General features: G+C 34.3%; 1 protein-coding gene across 6 annotated transcripts in view; it reads left to right on the forward strand.

Moving 5' to 3' along the window:
* The window catches only part of LOC101889692 (uncharacterized), a 124,929-nt gene that overhangs the window by 63,529 nt on the left and 42,570 nt on the right, over positions 1–18,830 (forward strand). For all 6 annotated transcript variants that reach the window (XM_059131999.1, XM_059132002.1, XM_059131997.1 and 3 more), the window contains one exon: positions 12,023–12,057. The gene's annotated coding sequence lies outside the window, so the exon portion shown is untranslated. The remainder of the gene's footprint in view (positions 1–12,022; positions 12,058–18,830) is intronic.

The following is an 18,830-nucleotide window of genomic DNA, read 5'->3' on the forward strand; positions in this document are numbered from 1 at the left end:
GATTATCTAAATATATTTTGACTAGTGTTAAGGTTATTCAAACGTTTGACCCTCTATGGAGCAGATCCCGAAGGAATGGGCCAATATTGCCCATTTCCTATCGGACCCAAAATATGATATAAATATTTCGACAGATGTGCCAAGTCTAAATGGAATCGGATGTTAATTTGGCGATTTATGAGCTTCATGGGTACTCAAAATTTCAATATTTTGTGGGGGAGGTACTTGATGGAGTGGACCGATATTGTCCATTTTCACACCTGTCCTAGCACTGTTGCAAATATAAGGATTCGCAAAGTCGGAGCAAATTCGGATTAGTCTTTCTCTTTCTGTGGAATTTTTTTTTTTTTTTTTTTTTTTTTTTGAAAATTTCAACCTTTTGTGGGGGAGGTACCAGAAGGAGTGGGCCGATATTGTTCATCTTAACACCAGACCTTGGGTTAATATAAATATTGGGATGTGTGAAATTTGAAGACAATCGGACTCTTACATAACATTTTATGAGAGTTGTAATTATTCAAAATTTTGACCATTTGTGGGGGAGGTACTTGATGGAGTGGACCGATATTGCCCATTTTCACACCTGACCTAGCACTGACGCAAATATTAGGATTTGCAAAGTTGGAGCAAATTCGGATTATCCTTTCTCTTCCTGTGCAAAAAATATATTTTTTGAAAATTTCGACCTTTTGTGGGGGAGGTACCAGAAGGAGTGGGCCGATATTATTCATCTTAACACCAGTCCTTGGGTTAATATAAATATTGGGATGTGTGAAATTTGAAGACAATCGGACTCTTACATAACATTTTATGAGAGTTGTAATTATTCAAAATTTTGACCATTTGTGGGGGTGGTACTTGATGGAGTGGACCGATATTGCCTATTTTCACACCTGACCTAGCACTGACGCAAATATTAGGATTTGCAAAGTTGGAGCAAATTCGGATTACCGTTTCTCTTCCTGTGCAAAAAATATATTTTTTGAAAATTTCGACCTTTTGTGGGGGAGGTACCAGAAGGAGTGGACCGATATTGCCCATCTCCGAACTCGTTCTAAGTTTGACAAAAATATTACGTTGTAGCTAATTTGGACCAAATCGGATACTCCCTTCGAGAGTTATCGTGCGCACCAGCCAGCCAGACAGACAGACAGACAGACAGACGGACGGACGGACGGACATCGCTAGATCGACTCCAAATGTTCTGAAACGGATTTGGTCCAAAGAGACCTAGGGTCTAAAACCGTTATTTCGACTAGGCACGTTTTGGCCGTATCAAATGATATATACCCTCTGTAGCCATATGGCTGAGGGTATAAAAATTAAAATATGTACATATTTCAAAATCAAAGATAAATGAAATCAATGGTTAAATCAGAATATTTTCTAGGAATACCTAAAAACTGGTTAAAGTGTTATTTCCTTCTCTTAGCATTTTTTTATTAAACAAGTTAAAAAGTATCAGTCGGTATTGCCGTCAGATATATACCCTCAGCCTGTGTTCGATTATTTAAATATAATTTGGCTAGTGCTGCAATTATTCAAACGTTTGACCCTCTATGGAGTAGGTTCCCAAGGAATGGGCCAATATTGTCCATTTCGTATCGGACCCAAAAATATGATATAAATATTCCGACGATCCTTGTATGGATAATATCGACTCACTCCTTCACTTTATATGAGATATGTAATAATATTTAGAAAGTATTAAAATGTGCGTGATTTACAAGATAGAGTCTACCGAAATATTCCACTTTTATACTTCATCTGATACAAATAAAAAATATTGAGCGAAATATTGGCCAAAATTACAAGAAAGGATATTTATGTCCAATTTTATGCTAAATCATAAATACCGATAAATTTCATATTCATATCAGGTTTCTTATTGAGAGAAATATTTGAGAATAGAAAGTAGTAAAGTATTGCTAAATTGTTACGAAAGTTATAACAGATATAATTATTGAAAACAGATCTTGTTCTAGCAAAAATATTTGAGTGTGTGAAATTTAAAGAGAGTTGGAAATTTATTTCGCTTTATTTGAGAGTTTTGTTTTTCAAAATATTGAACGCTATGTATGGGGGAGAGGAAATGGTTCAATCTATACCACCTTTATAAGAGATCTTGTGTTGATAGAAATATTGAGATGTGCCAAGTCTAAATGGAATCGGATGTTAATTTGGCGTTTTATGAGCTTCATGGGTATTCAAAATTTCTACACTTTCTGGGGGAGGTATCAGAAGGAGTGGACTGATACATCCCATTTTAGCAGATCTTGGGTTTATAAAAATATTGAAATGTGTGAAATTTGAAGACGTTCGGATCCTTACATTACAGTATTTAAGAGTTATAATTATTCAAAATGTTGACCCTTTGTGGGGGAGGTACTTGGTGGAGTGGACCGATACTGTCCATTTTCGCACATGACCTAGCACTGATGAAAATATGAGGATTTGCAAAGTTCGAGCAAAATCGGATTATCGTTTCACTTTTTGTGCAAAAATATTTTTTGAAAATTTCGACCTTTTGTGGGGGAGGTACCAGAAGGAGTAGACCGATACATTCCGTTTTTGCACCAGACCTTAGGCTAATAAAATTATTGGGATGTGTGGAATTTGAAGACTATCGGACTCTTATATCACATTTTATAAGAGCTTTAATTATTCAAAATTTTGACCCTTTGTGGGGGAGGTACCTGATGGAGTGGATCGATATTGTCCATTTTTGCACACAACCTAGCACTGATGAAAATATGAGGATTCGCAAAGTTCGAGCAAAATCAGATTATCCTTTCTCTTTCTGGGCAATAAATTATTTTCTTTGAAAATGTTGACATTTTGTGTGGGAGGTACCAGAAGGAGTGGACCGATATTGCCCATCTCCGAACTCGATCTAAGTTTGACAAAAATATTACGATGTACCAAGTTTGGACCAAATCGGATACTCCTTTCGAGAGTTATCGTGCGCACCAGCCAGCCAGACAGACAGACAGACAGACGGACGGACGGACGGACATCGCTAGATCGACTCCAAATGTTCTGAAACGGATTTGGTCCAAAGAGACCTAGGGTCTAAAATCGTTATTTCGACTAGGCACGTTTTGACCGTATCAAATGATATATACCCTCTGTAGCCATATGGCTGAGGGTATAAAAAGGTCTTTCGAAAAATGGATAAAATTAGCCTTATTCAACCACAGCCAAAGATTCGGATGAGATTTGTGATTTTAATATTTTTTACGATTTGGTCTAAGTTGGTACGAATATTGTATAATCTTTTTATACCCTCAGCCATATGGCTACAGAGGGTATATATCATTTGATACGGCCAAAACGTGCCTAGTCGAAATAACGGTTTTAGACCCTAGGTCTCTTTGGACCAAATCCGTTTCAGAACATTTGGAGTCGATCTAGCGATGTCCGTCCGTCCGTCCGTCCGTCCGTCTGTCTGTCTGTCTGTCTGTCTGTCTGGCTGGCTGGTGCGCACGATAACTCTAGAAGGGAGTATCCGATTTGGTCCAAACTTGGTACATCGTAATATTTTTGTCAAACTTAGATCGAGTTCGGAGATGGGCAATATCGGTCCACTCCTTCTGGTACCTCCCCCACAAAAGTTCGAAATTTTCAAAAAATTTAGTTTTTGCACAGAAAGAGAAACGGTAATCCGATATTGCTCCAACTTTGCAAATCTTAATATTTGCGTCAGTGCTAGGTCAAGTGTGAAAATGGACAATATCGGTTCACTCCATCAAGTACCTCCCCCACAAATGGTCAACATTTTGAATAATTAAAACTCTCATACAATTGATGTAAGAGTCCGATTGTCTTCAAATTTCACACATCCCAATATTTAATGTAACCCAAGGTCTGGTGTTAAGATGGAATATATCAGTTCACTCCTTCTGGTACCTCCCACACAAATGGTCGAAATTTAAAAAAAAAATATATTTTTTTGCACAGAAAGAGAAACGATAATCCGATTTTGCTCAAACTTTGTAAATCTTAATATTTGCGTCAGTACTAGGCTAAGTGTGAAAATGAACAAGATCGGTCCACTCCTTCTGGTACCTCCCCCACAAAGGGTCAATATTTTCAATAATTAAAACTCTCATACAATTGATGTAAGAGTCCGATTGTCTTCAAATTTCACACATCCCAATATTTAATGTAACCCAAGGTCTGGTGTTAAGATGGAATATATCAGTTCACTCCTTCTGGTACCTCCCACACAAATGATCGAGATTTTCAAAAAAAATATATTTTTTCTGCACAGAAAGAGAATCGATAATCCGATTTTGTTCCAACTTTGCAAATCCTGATATTTACGTCAGTTCTAGATCAGGTGCAAAAATGGATAATATCGGTCCACTCCATCAAGTACCTCCCCCACAAAAGGTCGAAATTTTGAATATCTATCAAGTTCTTAAAACACTAAATTAACATCCGATTCCATTCAGAATTAGCACGTCTCAATATTTTTATAAACGCAAGATCTTTTATAAACATGGTAGAAATCGGACCATTCGTTCTGGTACCTCCCACACAAAGGATGACAGTTTTGAATAATCAAAACGAGGAAAGAATCCGAAATAAACATCCGGTTCTCTTCATGTTACACACGTCCCATTATTTCTACTAACTCAAGATCTGGTGTGAAGATGGGGTATATCGGTCCACTCCTCCTGGTACCTCCCCCACAAAGGATCAAAATGTTGAGTATCACGAGCTCATAAAACGCAAAATTAACATCCGATTCTATTCAGACTTGGAGCTTCTCAATATTTTCATCAACACAAGATCTGTCAACTTATTATTGTCATAACTTGCGAAACAAGTCGGTGATTCTTAACAACTTGCTATATCTAAATATTTCTCTTAACCAGTATTCTGATATGAATATGTAATTTGTCGGAATTTATAATTTCGCATAAAATTGGATACGAATGTTCAATTTCCTTCAAATATTGCACATACCAATATATTTTATCTGTATTAGATGAAGTATGAAAATGGAATACTTCGGTCCGCTATATCTTTACCTGACGCATATTTCCGAAAATGTGCACCTATCTCATATAAAGTATAAGAAGTAGCCGATATAGTTCAAATCTGTCACGTTCATAACTCAAGGCTGGGGGTATACATCTGTCGGCAAGCCGACTGATACTATTTTACTTGTTTTATATACCGTAGATGTACAAAATGAAGTGGACGAAATATTCCATAAAAAATTGTGTGAATGAAATATTCGTATAACCCGGATAAGCCTGTGAACTTTAAATTTATTTCATCCAAGCAGACTGTATAACTTAAATGAATTCGAAAGTGTTATTTTTAAAAGGGTTCATTGGAGTTCACTGGTATAGTTTATCTCTTCTCCGGATCTTATTTGAGCAATAATATTCCGATTGACTTAGTTTGGCCACATCTAGTTTCCGTTAGTTTTTTCTCAGTTTTGTAAAATATGTGTATATATCTTTATTTTAATATGGAAGGACCTGAATAATATTTTTTAATAATAAAGATAACAAATGCAAAAGACAGATGGCCACTAAGAAAATATTATAAAGAAAATATTTTTCATTTCATATTCTTTTGAAAATGTGTCTTAAATCGTGCAAATACCGAATATGGGGAGATACAGTATGGGGACAATACGAAAACCGATATGGCCCATTTTCAAACTTAACCTACCTATTGACAACATATATATCATATCTCACTTCGTTGGAAAGATAGTCTGATATCGCTAAATCTACATAGAATTTTACGCTGATCAAGATCGAGGAGCTGCAAGGTTAATAGTATAGAGGAGAAGGACAATCTCCCATATAAGAGCTCAAAATTTTGAATTAATATAACCCAATGCCTGATTTTTTACCCTACACCGCATAGTGGTAAGGATATTATGACTTGTGCAATTTTTTGTAACATGAAGAAGGAAGCGAGATAGATCCATAGTGACTTCTTCATAGAATCCCTTTCTGAGTCGATTTATGCATGTCAGTCCTTATATACGTCCGTCCGTCCGTCCCTCCGTCAGTCCATGTATTTTTGTGTACGAAATGCAGGTCACATTTATTATCCGACTGAGATAAAATTTTTCACACAATATTTTTTTGGCCCAAGGACGAACTCAATTGAAATTGGTGAGAATCGGTTCAAATTTATGCACCAAATGGCCAATATCAGTCCAAATGACCTGAATTTTGACACATCCGACCAAATTTATTCTAGAAGTAAGTACATCAAACCTGGAGGAAATCGGTTCAGATATAGCTATACCTCAGCATATATGTTTCATCCGATTTGGGATTTTAACTACCTCACATGCGTAATATGCACTCCTCAAGAATGATATCTGGCGAAGCGCTTGCTTGATGTGATCGACACCATACTCCAGACACAATAGTCCAACGGATTGGTATTCGGAGATTTTGGTGGCCATTGTGCGCTGGAAATGAATCAGGAATCTCATTTTGTAACCATTCTTGGGTGGCGCGTGCTGAGTGCGATGGGGTCTGCCCCATTCCTGTTGGAATGTCCATGGTCTACGGCAAAAATGTTTCCGTGGCCAAGGCTTTAATACACCCTCCAGAATATTTTCGCAATAATATTTGGCATTTATTCTGATGCCACGGTCGATTAATACGAGCGTAGAACGACCATCGGCTGTTATGGCGGCACACACCATCACCATAGCCGGGGCTTGAGTTCTGGTGGCCAACCGAAGGGGCACATTTTCAGCTGACCTCTTTGCAAGCAAACACTATATTTTTGTTTGTTTACAAACTGCTGGACAACGAATGTTTTCTCATCAGAGGCAACAAAATTCGGCAGTTCACCACTTTCGGCCAAGCGAAGCAACTCTTCAGCTATTTTGAGTCTATTTTCTTAATGTTGCGGTGTAAGTTCTTTCACTTTTTGGAATTTAAATGGCTTTACCCCGAGCTCATTTTTCAATATTTGCCAAATGGAATATTGCGATGTGTTCAGCTCACGAGCCAGTTTTCGGCCACTGCGATGCGTGTTTCGACCAAGTCGCTTCTTTACTTTTCGAACCATTTCTGCTGATGTTGCTGTTTTCTTCCGTCCACTTCCTTGAGGTTGGGCTACGCTACCACTATCACAGTAACGAGCGAAGGTACGAGACACAAAAGATTTATTCTCATTTAAATGCTGGAGTGCTCTAATGATAGCCACAGCCAAATATAAAAACTCACACTATCACGCTTGAACTCCATCACGAATAAATTTTTTTTTTCTGGAAAATTTTCACCAAAATGCTTTTGTACCCTTGTAAAAAATATAATAAGCTGTCATTGGAATCATTTTAACAGCTGTCGGACGAGTGGCTTAGAAATGACAGCAGCCTGAAATTGGATGCAGTTTTTATATCCTCCACCATACATAGCATGGAGGGTATATCAAGTTCGTCATTCCGTTTGTAACTCATCGAAATAATAATTTTAGAACTGCACGAAATTTACGAAAATTTACTTTTTTATTGTTTAAGGATCTGCCGAAATTTGTATCAAAATCTCCTAATGCATTTGGCCATTCAGACTGTTACCTAAAGCACTTGTCTGCGTCACAACAAAGCGAAATCAACATGACACACCCACCTACAATGCACTCTAATGTGCATTAATAATTTGGAAATATCTGATTACTGTCATACAAAGAATAAAAGAATGAAGGGAAAAACGATAACAAAGAAAAATAATGTCCAGTGTTGCCGTATACGTTTAAAGTTTTATTATTTAATGGGAAATTTATTGGAAAAACTACAGAAAGTCTTAATAAACCAATGAAAATATTACAATTTTTAAAAACTAGAAGCTAAATCACGAATAAATAGGCTTTTTTTGTAAATAAATTTTAATTGGGGACAAATAACATATGGAATCACAGTGGACAATACGTACGCAATGGGTAATGTCCAGAATAATAAAAATCGTGATTTCAGGCAATTAAAATTAAAATATTAAATGCTACACCAGAACGAATAATATCATTGTGGCAATACTGCCAACGACAGTAAAACTAAAAATTACGAAAAAAAAGAACTTCTGTAGCCACCAACGTTTTTATAGTAATACTCATTGGGGGAAAGACGTTCAGTGGCAAAACAAGAAGCAGAGATACAGCACTGCAAGAAAACATTTGAAATCCATTTCTAAACAGCATTCACCAGAATATACTGATTGCAAAGCTAGTTGGGGTGTGGTAGAAATTGCAGCATGAATAAAGTAACGAATTGACACCATAACATCAACAACAGTAACAACAATGCCACCTCCAGATGTCTTGACATCAGCAAAATTTTTCAAAAAAAAAAAAAAGGAATTCCACTTCGATTCCCAGCGGAGGATGTGTGGAAACTAGATTTCTTTTTATGTACAAGCAAGTTAGTTCACTTGACATATGAATGTATCTATTCAACCATCCATCCTCCAACCTTTGCATTCTCAACCCTCCTTGAAACAAGTCACGACAATAATTCAGACATGTTGATATGAATGTTCCTCGACGACACATGTATGTATGTACACTTGTATACAGTTGTCTTTGTGCAACTGTCTGAGTATATTTGTTCCTTTGTATGATTGCAATAACAAAGTTTTCTTTTGAATTTCTTGAAAGAGTTTATCGAAGTTGGATGTTAGTTAAAAAACATTTTCTGCAAATACTTCGATAGTTGAAAGACTTTGTTCGTTTAGTTTAAACACCCATGTCTAGAGTAAGTATACTTTTAAATAAAAATATATTGTTGAAAAAATATTGTCAACCAGCGTTCGTGTACAAATATATGTTTTATTTTAGTTGACTGAAACGCACAAACGCAATTGAGAAAGAAGCTTTAATTGACCTGCGTTTCTATAGGGATATAATTCATTTTTGATTGTACTCACTTGCAAAGAACACCTAATGATGCGTTCCTGGACCGCATTTGATATCAAAAATATACATATTAACAACTAAAACAGCAGCTAAGTTCGCCCAGGTCGAACTTTTAATACCCTCCACCATTTTGAAGGAACTTGAAAATTTTTCAAAAAATTCCGTCGAAAAAACCGCTCAAAGGAAACCCGTTATATAATGGGGCTGTATGGAGACGTGGTTCTGCATAATTAATTTTTGTCATCGGCTGTAGTACCCATTATTAAATTTAAATGCGAATTTTCAAACAATTCATGTGAATAAAGTCGCTAATATCATAAAAATACCGAATAAAGGCAGGTGCCGATCCGGACCCACTGTCGGCTGAAGACGTGGACTACATAGACAATTTTTTTAGATTAAAGTACCCATTACGAGTTTCAAAAATCAAATTTGAAGCAATTCGGGTGAATAATGTCCCTAATATAGGGGCTATACGAAAACATGGGTCTGCAAGCACAATTTTTTCTCAAAGGCTGTAGTACCCATTACGAACTTTAAATATGAATTTTAAAATAATTTCGGTAAAAATGTCGCTAAAACTATAAAAATACCGAATATCTGAGGATACCGTCGTATGCGAGATATACGATATCGATGTTCTCTGAAAGGGGATAAAGTGCTAAGAATGGAACTCCTTGTGTGGAATTTCAGAAAATTCCATTGAAAAATGTGGTTTAAATCATCAAAACATGAAATAATGGGAGGTACCGTTATATGGGGACCGATATAGCTTGAACTTAATCATTCTGCAGACAAGAGACTGGTCTGTGTAAAAGCTACCTAGCTTATTTCTTTTAGACTCTCGTGTGGAATTTTTGATTCCAACAGACGGACAGATGGTCTGACGGACATGGCTAAATCGACTTAGAATTTTACGATGATCAAGAATTTATATACTTTGGTAGGTCTAAAATTATTATTTCGATTAGTTCCAAACAGAATGATTAACCTAATATACCCTCCATACTATGTAAGGTGGAGGGTATAAAAAAGTGAGTGGAAAAGTGACAACTTTTATTAATGCTTATTCGATCATACTCTGAAAATGAAAACACAATATGAAAGGTATTGGATTCAATCGGCATACTTTTTGATTTGATCCGCACCCAATTTTGACAGAATAAATTTGGAAGCTTGAATGTAGTAATAGTTTGGATATGGAATACCATTTTTTTAATATTTAAGTGTTACCTTTGCCGTAAGTTTGAATGAAAGTTCATACAATCCAAACTTAACGTTCTTTTACTTCTTTTTACTAAACAGTCTACAATTTTTGCTCTAAAAGATCTTGAATAACATTAGACTCCCTTGAGCGATTTTTGAATTTTAAAGAATATTTTTCAGTTCCTCTCTTTCAAAGACTTCATTTGCACATTAATTTAAAAAAAGTGGAATTTTTGAAAAATATGTTTTTAAATCATAAATTCTTGACCAGAAAGTCACAACACTTCTTAAAAATGTGATTTTTTTTACTTGTTAGTAACGTAGTAGATATAATATATATAATGACCGAGTTCTATCAAATGTAGTTTTTGCTTGTGCCGAAACCCACTCCATTTGTGGTGCACAATAAACGTGAAATCGGATAAAGATGTGTGTGGAAACTATATCCAAATCTGAATGATGTCGATAAAATTTGCAGAGACATTTCTGAGTTGTATGAGAATATCTGAACCAATTTTCACCCAATTTGAAGAAAATGTTCAAAATCAATATTTTCATCTTTAGAGAGATATTTTTATGCGATTTTTTAGACGTTTTTTCTTCCCTGCCAAGAGGCCATTCTGAATTAATGAGAACTGTCGAAATCAGTTCAGCCGTTCTCGATATATAAGAGATCTTTCAAGCATATATTCTTTGATAGACATATATATCGCACATATTTTGCTATATATTCGATTTGTTGGATGTTAACATCAATGTAAAGGTCAGAAGTAACCTTGTCATGGCTTCGTGATTTCGCCGGGATTTAAAATATTCGCGGTTTAATGAAAAATGTTGAATTTTTTCAACACAAAAGATATGGTATATTTTACCCGCTAAATATTATCCGATGACCACCCAAATTGGTAGGCTTCTTCCCCGCCCTAAACTCTAGCTACATGCGCAATTCCGCGTCGATTGGTCTATAATTGCGACCTGTAGAGCAACTGCAGTTTTTGGTCCATTTCAACCCCTAAATTTTATGCGATCATCTCCAAAAGAAATAGGGTTCTATTCTGACCTTAACCCCACCTACATTCTAAATTTCGTGAAGATCGGGCCATAATTGCGACCTGTAGAGTGATTACAAATTAACATGGACAGACGGACAGACGGACGGACGGACATACATAGCTAGATCGACTCAGCTCGGCGAGCTAGGAAGATCCATATATACTTTCCTATATGGGAAACCAATATTTCGAGGTGTTACATAAATTCTGGCCCAATCAAACTTATAATACCCCCAACACATAGTGTTGTAGGGTATAAAAAATAAATAAATAAAATAAATAAATATATTGAAACAATGTATGCAAATCAAGTTGTATTTATTATGGCCTGTCGTTTTATATTTAAGACATTTTGATGTTAATTAAATGATGTCATTTGTCATTGTGCTCTACGGGTGGGTGTGTTTTTAACTGTTATCGCCTATGGTTCTTGATTCCCACTAATTAAATTGGAAATGAATAAAATTGTTTTTGGTGCTTTATGGGTGGTTTGCTCTGTTGTTTAAAAAAATATCATATTTCCATAATTGTCTTGGGAAAAAGATAAAGCCATTTAGCCACTTTTGTAAATTAGTAATTAAAATCCACTTAAGCAGATTTTTTAGACAGTGAAAACACAATAAGTAATGGGTAGGGTAACGCTGACTGAGGAGACTTCGGCAACGAAATGGAGAATGGTAATGCCGCAAAAGTTTCTTTAGTAATTTTTCATCCACCCAAATTATTATATGTGTTTGGATAGACCCTTCCTTTGATACATTTAAAGGAAATAAAAAAATTATAGCACAACGTGTTTAAGTAATACAATACCTGGCAAAGGAAATTTACTGATTATTATTTTTTTTTAATTTTCTTTTCAGACCATTTTTGACTGTCAACATTTGATTATATCATAGTAAGTAAAACTCTTATAAAATAAATATTTATATATATATTTTTTTTTTAAATTGAGACACAACTTTACAGCTTTCTTTTATAAATAAATGCGAACAAGTAATTTTTGTTCAATGTTTCTTTACATGCTCTCTCTCTCCTCTACCTTTACTAAACCTGTCACAATTGTCAAGAAAAGTGAATCCTTTCATCTACCAGACCTCGACGTATGAGTGCTCAACACTTGAGTAAGATAATATTACTCATACGCTTATGGGTGTCGAAGTGTCAGGCGTGTTCTTGTTCAGTTATCAAAACAATAATTTCATGTGATTTGTTTGTCTTTTTGTTTACGTTATCCTTTCTTTATTTCTTTCTCTCAAGAAAAAAGAACAGAAGACAAACATAAGCTTATTTTCTCTCTACCTTTCTTCCGATGCAATATTTACGGGCACACTAGCTGTATATTCTTGAATATGTAAAATTACATGCACACACACTATCGGCGTATACATACAATGACGACGACAAACACAAAAAAATGATGACAACAAACAATGGCAGCAAAAGCAGCAGCGTTAAACGGATACAAATGTCAATAACTGTGCTCCGAATGTAAGGACATTGAGATTCAGAGACACATTGTGCGGCTATTTGTGAGAGAATACATAATGGTGCAAACACACAAAAACAACGAAAGCCTGTGTGTGACATTTTGACACATTGACGCATATCGAGCCAATTATGAAACGGCACAAAACGAAGTTGGCAACAAATTAGTCGCAAGTGTCTTTCTTTCTTGCTGAAAGATAGACAGACGGCTAGTGAGCGACAATTCAAAATTTGTCATTTATGTTGCACATTCGAGTTAAGTAGATATGAATGATAACCTCGTTATTGGAAAAAGTGTCCATTAGAAGATGGAATTCAAATGTGGGAATGAATTAAAGTATTAAGTATTTTCTTTATAAATGATTATTATTCCATGTACGCATTTGAAATCGAAAACAGAGAATCTCGGCAGTAGGTTCGGTTCTTATCTTTTAAAACTGTGACATGCTTAAAAGGTGATTTATGGTTACATGATCGACGTTTAAAAAATCTTTATGCCTGTATTCGAAAATAGGAGGACTCCTGTAATCCTTGTAGAAGTATATAATCTCTATTCAAGCTTTGTAGCAAAGACTACTGGACTACAAAATGTTCATAGAAGATGGAAAAATTATTTTAAAAATATTTCCCATATAGCAGTACTTCCTGTTTTCGTTATTTTTATTGTTTCCACCATAATTTCAAACCAGAATATGTGTTTTTGATACTTGTTGTGAGTAGGTAAATACTCTTCGTGTAAAAAAAAATCTAGATTAGGCAACTATTTCATATAGCCATATCATCCAACTCTCATTTTTTCATTCCCAAAGATCAACAAGCTGAATTTAGTTGTGTGTTCTATTCTTTTCTTTTGAAAATTGTTTACAAAATGTCCGAATTCATGTATGGACCAATTTTATCCATTTTGAGACGAAATAGGTCTTTGAAGATGTATAGAACACAATTTTAAAAGGAAATATTTTACTATCACTCAGATTTCGTTTATCTATACATATAAAAAGTAGTAAAATAACTGACTGACTGAGAACCTGACAGAGAATAGTCTTTATAGGTCCACGATCTCCTATAGACCCGTATAACGGTACCCTCCGATATTCGGTATTTTGATGATTTTAGCCAAATTTTTCTATGAAATTGTCTGAAATTGTTCTTTATGAGTACTTTATCCCCTGACAGAGAATAGTCTTTATAGGTCCACGATCTCCTATAGACCCGTATAACGGTACCCTCCGATATTCGGTATTTTGATGATTTTAGCCACATGTTTCAATTAAATTGTCTGAAATTCTACCCAAGGTGTTCTTCGTGACTACTTTACCCCCTGGAACCGTTACTACAGCCTATGACACAAATTACTTATGCAGGACCACGTCTTCGTATAGCCCCCATATAGCGGTTATTTTTTTTTTTTTTTTTTTGGATATTTTTTAAGTTTCTTCCTTTTCTTTTTTATTGGTTAAGTTTAATATATTAGTAGTTGTTCTCATCAAAAGTCATCATTTCAAAATGAAAACATAGATTACAGGTTGTTATGAGTATTTTATATAAAGAATATCTTTAATAGTGCTTTAACAGTTTTTAAAAAAATTATATCAAAATATGTCCATACTTTCCCCATATTCGAAAAGTATATGGATAAGAAAAACCTAAAAATATTAAATTTTATTTTCACGTTTTTGTTTTATGCAGTGAATGTACTTTGATCTAGTTTTCTGTTTTTCTGTTACTTGAAACTAGGAAGTAGCCTCATCTTCACCAAATTTTGCAGAGAGTGACTCTATCCACTCAAAATACTATTTTGGTTCTATAAAAAATTCGACTAATTAGTCATAACTCGTAATTACTATGCTATATTTGCTATAAGTTTCCGATAACAATAAACGCAGCAACAACATTTCGATAATCATGATGTTATTATGTCAATACTATATATACTGTTAGTCCACATATGTCTATTTTTTTATCAATTGTCAAATTTATTTATTAAAACCAAACCATTTTGTTTATTAAAACTTCATTTTGCTAACAAAAACATTCACCGATTATATTTTTCTTCTTCCTTAGAATGGCATCCTTTCGACAATAACAAACTTCCTACAACTCGTCTTAAATGTTTTTCTTCAATTTACTGGAAATTAAAACTTAAATAGCTTTAAGATTATATAACAAAACTAGCTGGCCCGGTCCGCGTTGCCGGCCCGTAATTTTAGTCTTTAATGCTATTATATCATCCACCTTGGAAAGGAGGGTATATTAACTTTTCATTCCATTTGTAGCATCACTAAATGTTCGTCATAGACCCCATTAAATATGCATATATATTCATAATCAGCATAAAACTCTAAGTCGATTTGTCAGTCTGTATGTCTGTTTGTTTAAATAACGATACAGCCCAAATTTAGCTGAAAAATTTGTATTGTGTATAGGATGGTTGGTATTGAAAATGATCTATCGGTTCACGTTTTGGTATAGTCCTCATATAACGGTATCTCTCGAAATTCGGTATTTTGATGATTTTTGCTATATTGGGTATGTTGATAATCCACACATTTACGCGTATAATTGTTTCAAATTTGGTATTTTAGAAGGTTTGATAAATGACAATCCTTGAAGTATAAAATTGTCCACAGAGGTTCCCGTTTTGGTATGGCCCCATATAACGGCCTCATTCACTTTATGGTTTTTTGATAAGTTAACTGCATTATCCAAATAGTCTTACTGGTATATGAAGTTTAAAGTGGAACACGCTTGAATTTAGATACTTTTATATAAAAATGTTTCCTTTACCCTCAGATGGATGATAGTAATAATTCTGCCCGGCCGAACTTAATTTTTTACTTGTTTTTAAAGTAATATGAATTATTTGTCATTGAAATTGCGCGTTGGAGACCCCATAATTTCCATATATTTTATCATAGCATAATTCAAAGACGATTAAACTAATGTCCGGTTCCTTAAATCATATGATGGTTATACAAAACGTGATCAGTTTTTGCATGGATGGTTTTTTTTTTTCCCAAATTACCAACATTTGCCGAAATTAGTATAAAAATATGAAATATGAAAATGTAAGATATACTTGAAATCGGGTAGTATCCTTATCCGGGGGTTTTGGCCCATATCATGAACTACAAAAGTGATTTAAGGTATCGTGAAAGTTTAGGAAGAATTTCTGAATGAATAGAAATCATTTTCCCTTTATATTCGATATTTCACTGATTGCAGTCCCAATGAATTTTGCATATTAAGTTCTCATTGGACGGATTATTGTCATATGATAGAAGTAGGTAGGTCCACGTGTTGAAATGAGCCCCATAACGTTTTGTCGGTTATTTTTGTTTATTTAAATGTGTTCGCATCTTCCAGCTGAAGCACGATGTAGATTCTGGAGTTGAAAGCTAAATGACAGACATGAAAGATCGCCATTTAACATCTTACTGCGTACTATTTCATTTTTGATATTATTCATTCTGAATTCAAAACAATAAAAAATGTACACATCTATATAGTTGTGAAATTGAAAAAAATTCACGCCAAAAGGATTTCTTCTTTTATATTTTTATTGGCATATTTTACGCAATTTTTTTTTGCAAGATTCCATTCCGAAGTTGTATGAATTGTGAAAATCCGTCAAAACGTTCTTGAGTTATAAGCAACTAATAAAAAAATTGAAAAAAATCTTCAACTTGTTCGCTGGTTTTTTACAGCCAATATTTAAAGGTCCTTATGAAGTTTGGTCCTTATTATTATTTTGAAATTTGATTCCATTGAAAAAATATTCTCAGTTTTTCCCTATTTTAGAGTTTTTGCAGTGCAATATGCTCTTTTTTGATTTTTAGCAATTTAGGTTTGACCACGTTAAATTATTTTGACATCATCTATTCAGTTCCGCCATTCCATAATTTTCGTCGCTTTCTACTACCCAAAAAGACTACACATCATATTAGAATTCCAAAAAAAAAAAAAAAAAAAAAAAAAAAAAAAAACACTACAAATGTACATTTCGAAATAGTAAGTCAAAATAAAAAAAAAATCACGCAAAATAAAACATTACTATTGTACACTTCAAAAGTCAAAATGAAAATTTTAAAATTTCACATTTTTACGCGATTTTTTTGGATTTTATCCTTTTCTGCCAAAAGATAATTCCGAATTTGTGTAAATCGTTAAAATCAGATCAGCGGTTCTTGAGTTATAAGCGTAGTAACTAACACAACTTCCTTATACATGGACAGATTAGAAGTATGCGTAGTCAGTTCCCTGGCGCCCAAATAAATTCCTTAGTTTGGAGGGAAAGTCAACAGTATCTCGTGTAATAATTTTCAAACCGATATCTTCATTATCTGGCAAATATAAAGATTTTAGATAAATCAAGATAGTGGGCGTAAAAGTAGGCGTGGTCAATATTTTTTCTTTAAAAACCTAACTCGGGGTATGACGAACGTTTGTACAAAAAATTATGCAAATCGGTCCAGCTGTTTTCAACTGATTCCATTACCAACAAACAACAATTGATTTTTATATATATAGATTATTCACATTTTTTAATATCATAATAACTTTGATGTTAAACAAAAAAAGAACGGTGTAATTATTTTCACCAAATTTTATGGTTTTCAGAAATTTAATTTCGTAAACATTTTCACGTCAAAACAAACAAACAACCTAAAGTTGTGAAATTCTGATGAAGTTCTCCGCAGGAATAAATTACCTCTTTGCATATTCGTTTTTGTGGTGGTGGTGAAAAAAGTTGCAACGGCAACAACATCAACCAAAAAAAAAAAAAAAAAAAACTGAAATAAATGTGTATTTTAATAGCCTGTATAGTTGTAGCAGTTGCCGCCGCTGTTGCTGCCTATGTTGTTGCTGTTGTGTAATTTGTTATTTTCATTTGTGAACACAATGTTGCGGTTTTCAATTCCTGGCATCCTTGCACAACTCATTCGTGTTTCTGTTATTTGATGTTGACTCTTTGTTACATTTTGTAGATAGGTTGATGTGTCGTCAGTGAATTCAAACGTTGACATATTTTCACTGAATTGCAAATGACTCGGGTGTTTTTTGTTTTGTTTCAATTTTATTAAAATTTAAATTTTTATTAAAGAAAACAACACAGATGAAAGTATTATTTTATTTGTAGTAATCAAAAAATACAACTCATCACTCGTTTCAAAATCCGTTCTCCAATATTTGCCACGGTTTTTACTTTGATATTTAACGAACATGTCACCGCATTTTTAGCCATAACCGTTCTCTGGTTTTACCTATGACTGAAAACATTTTACCGTTTTTTGGGATGCAAAACTAATTGTTATGGGCTACTAGATTTAATGTATTTACATCATTCTTACACATACATACATGAAAACTTGTAAGTGTGTGTTTGCATTTAACTGCCATTGGTGTTGGTAAATTGTAAACGGCAAGAATTTCCATTCCATTGCAATTTTGTTGCCGGCTAACGAAGCAGAGGTGTCCACGGCCAAGGGATATTTGGCAAAGAATATATGACAACATTTCTTGCTACTAAATAGGGCAGGAAAAGTACTAAAATTGTACTAAAAATTTAATACTTTGTATTGGACAAAAAAATTTGCTAGAATTCTGAAATTTGGAACGAGTCACTGACAAAGTGTAGGAAAAGTGTACCAACGAGTCTTTAGAAATTCGAACTTTAAAGTTACGAAAAGTTCGAAAATGGTACTAAACTTTTAAAATGGTAACAATTGGTATTACGTGAACGTTTGTAAAATAAGTTTGATATATGAAGGTGGTTTTGGAAATGTCTACTAAGTGTGCGAACTGTATTAAATGGTACTACATTTGCAACAGTTTAGTTTAGGGTGAACGGATAAAGCGGAAATTTTGGAATTGTGTACTGAGGTCCCTTTTTGTGGTAGGTTTGAAAATTAAAGTAGATTTTGGAAATGTGTACAAAAATTGTTAAGTGATACTAAATTTGCTACTTTTTGGTATTGGGTGAAGGAGTAAAGGTCCAATCCTTATTATATCCTCCACCATAGTATGGAGGGTATATTAGGTTTGTCATTCCGTTTGTAACACCTTGAAATGTACATTTTAGACCCCACAAAGTATATATATTCTTGATCAGCATAAAATTCTATGTCCATCGGTCAGTCCGTCCGTCTATCCGTCTGTCCGTCTGTGGAAACCACTCCAGCT

The sequence above is a fragment of the Musca domestica genome, unplaced genomic scaffold (assembly GCF_030504385.1).
Source record: "Musca domestica strain aabys unplaced genomic scaffold, Musca_domestica.polishedcontigs.V.1.1 92, whole genome shotgun sequence".
In the NCBI taxonomy this organism is placed as follows: Eukaryota; Metazoa; Arthropoda; class Insecta; order Diptera; family Muscidae; genus Musca; species Musca domestica.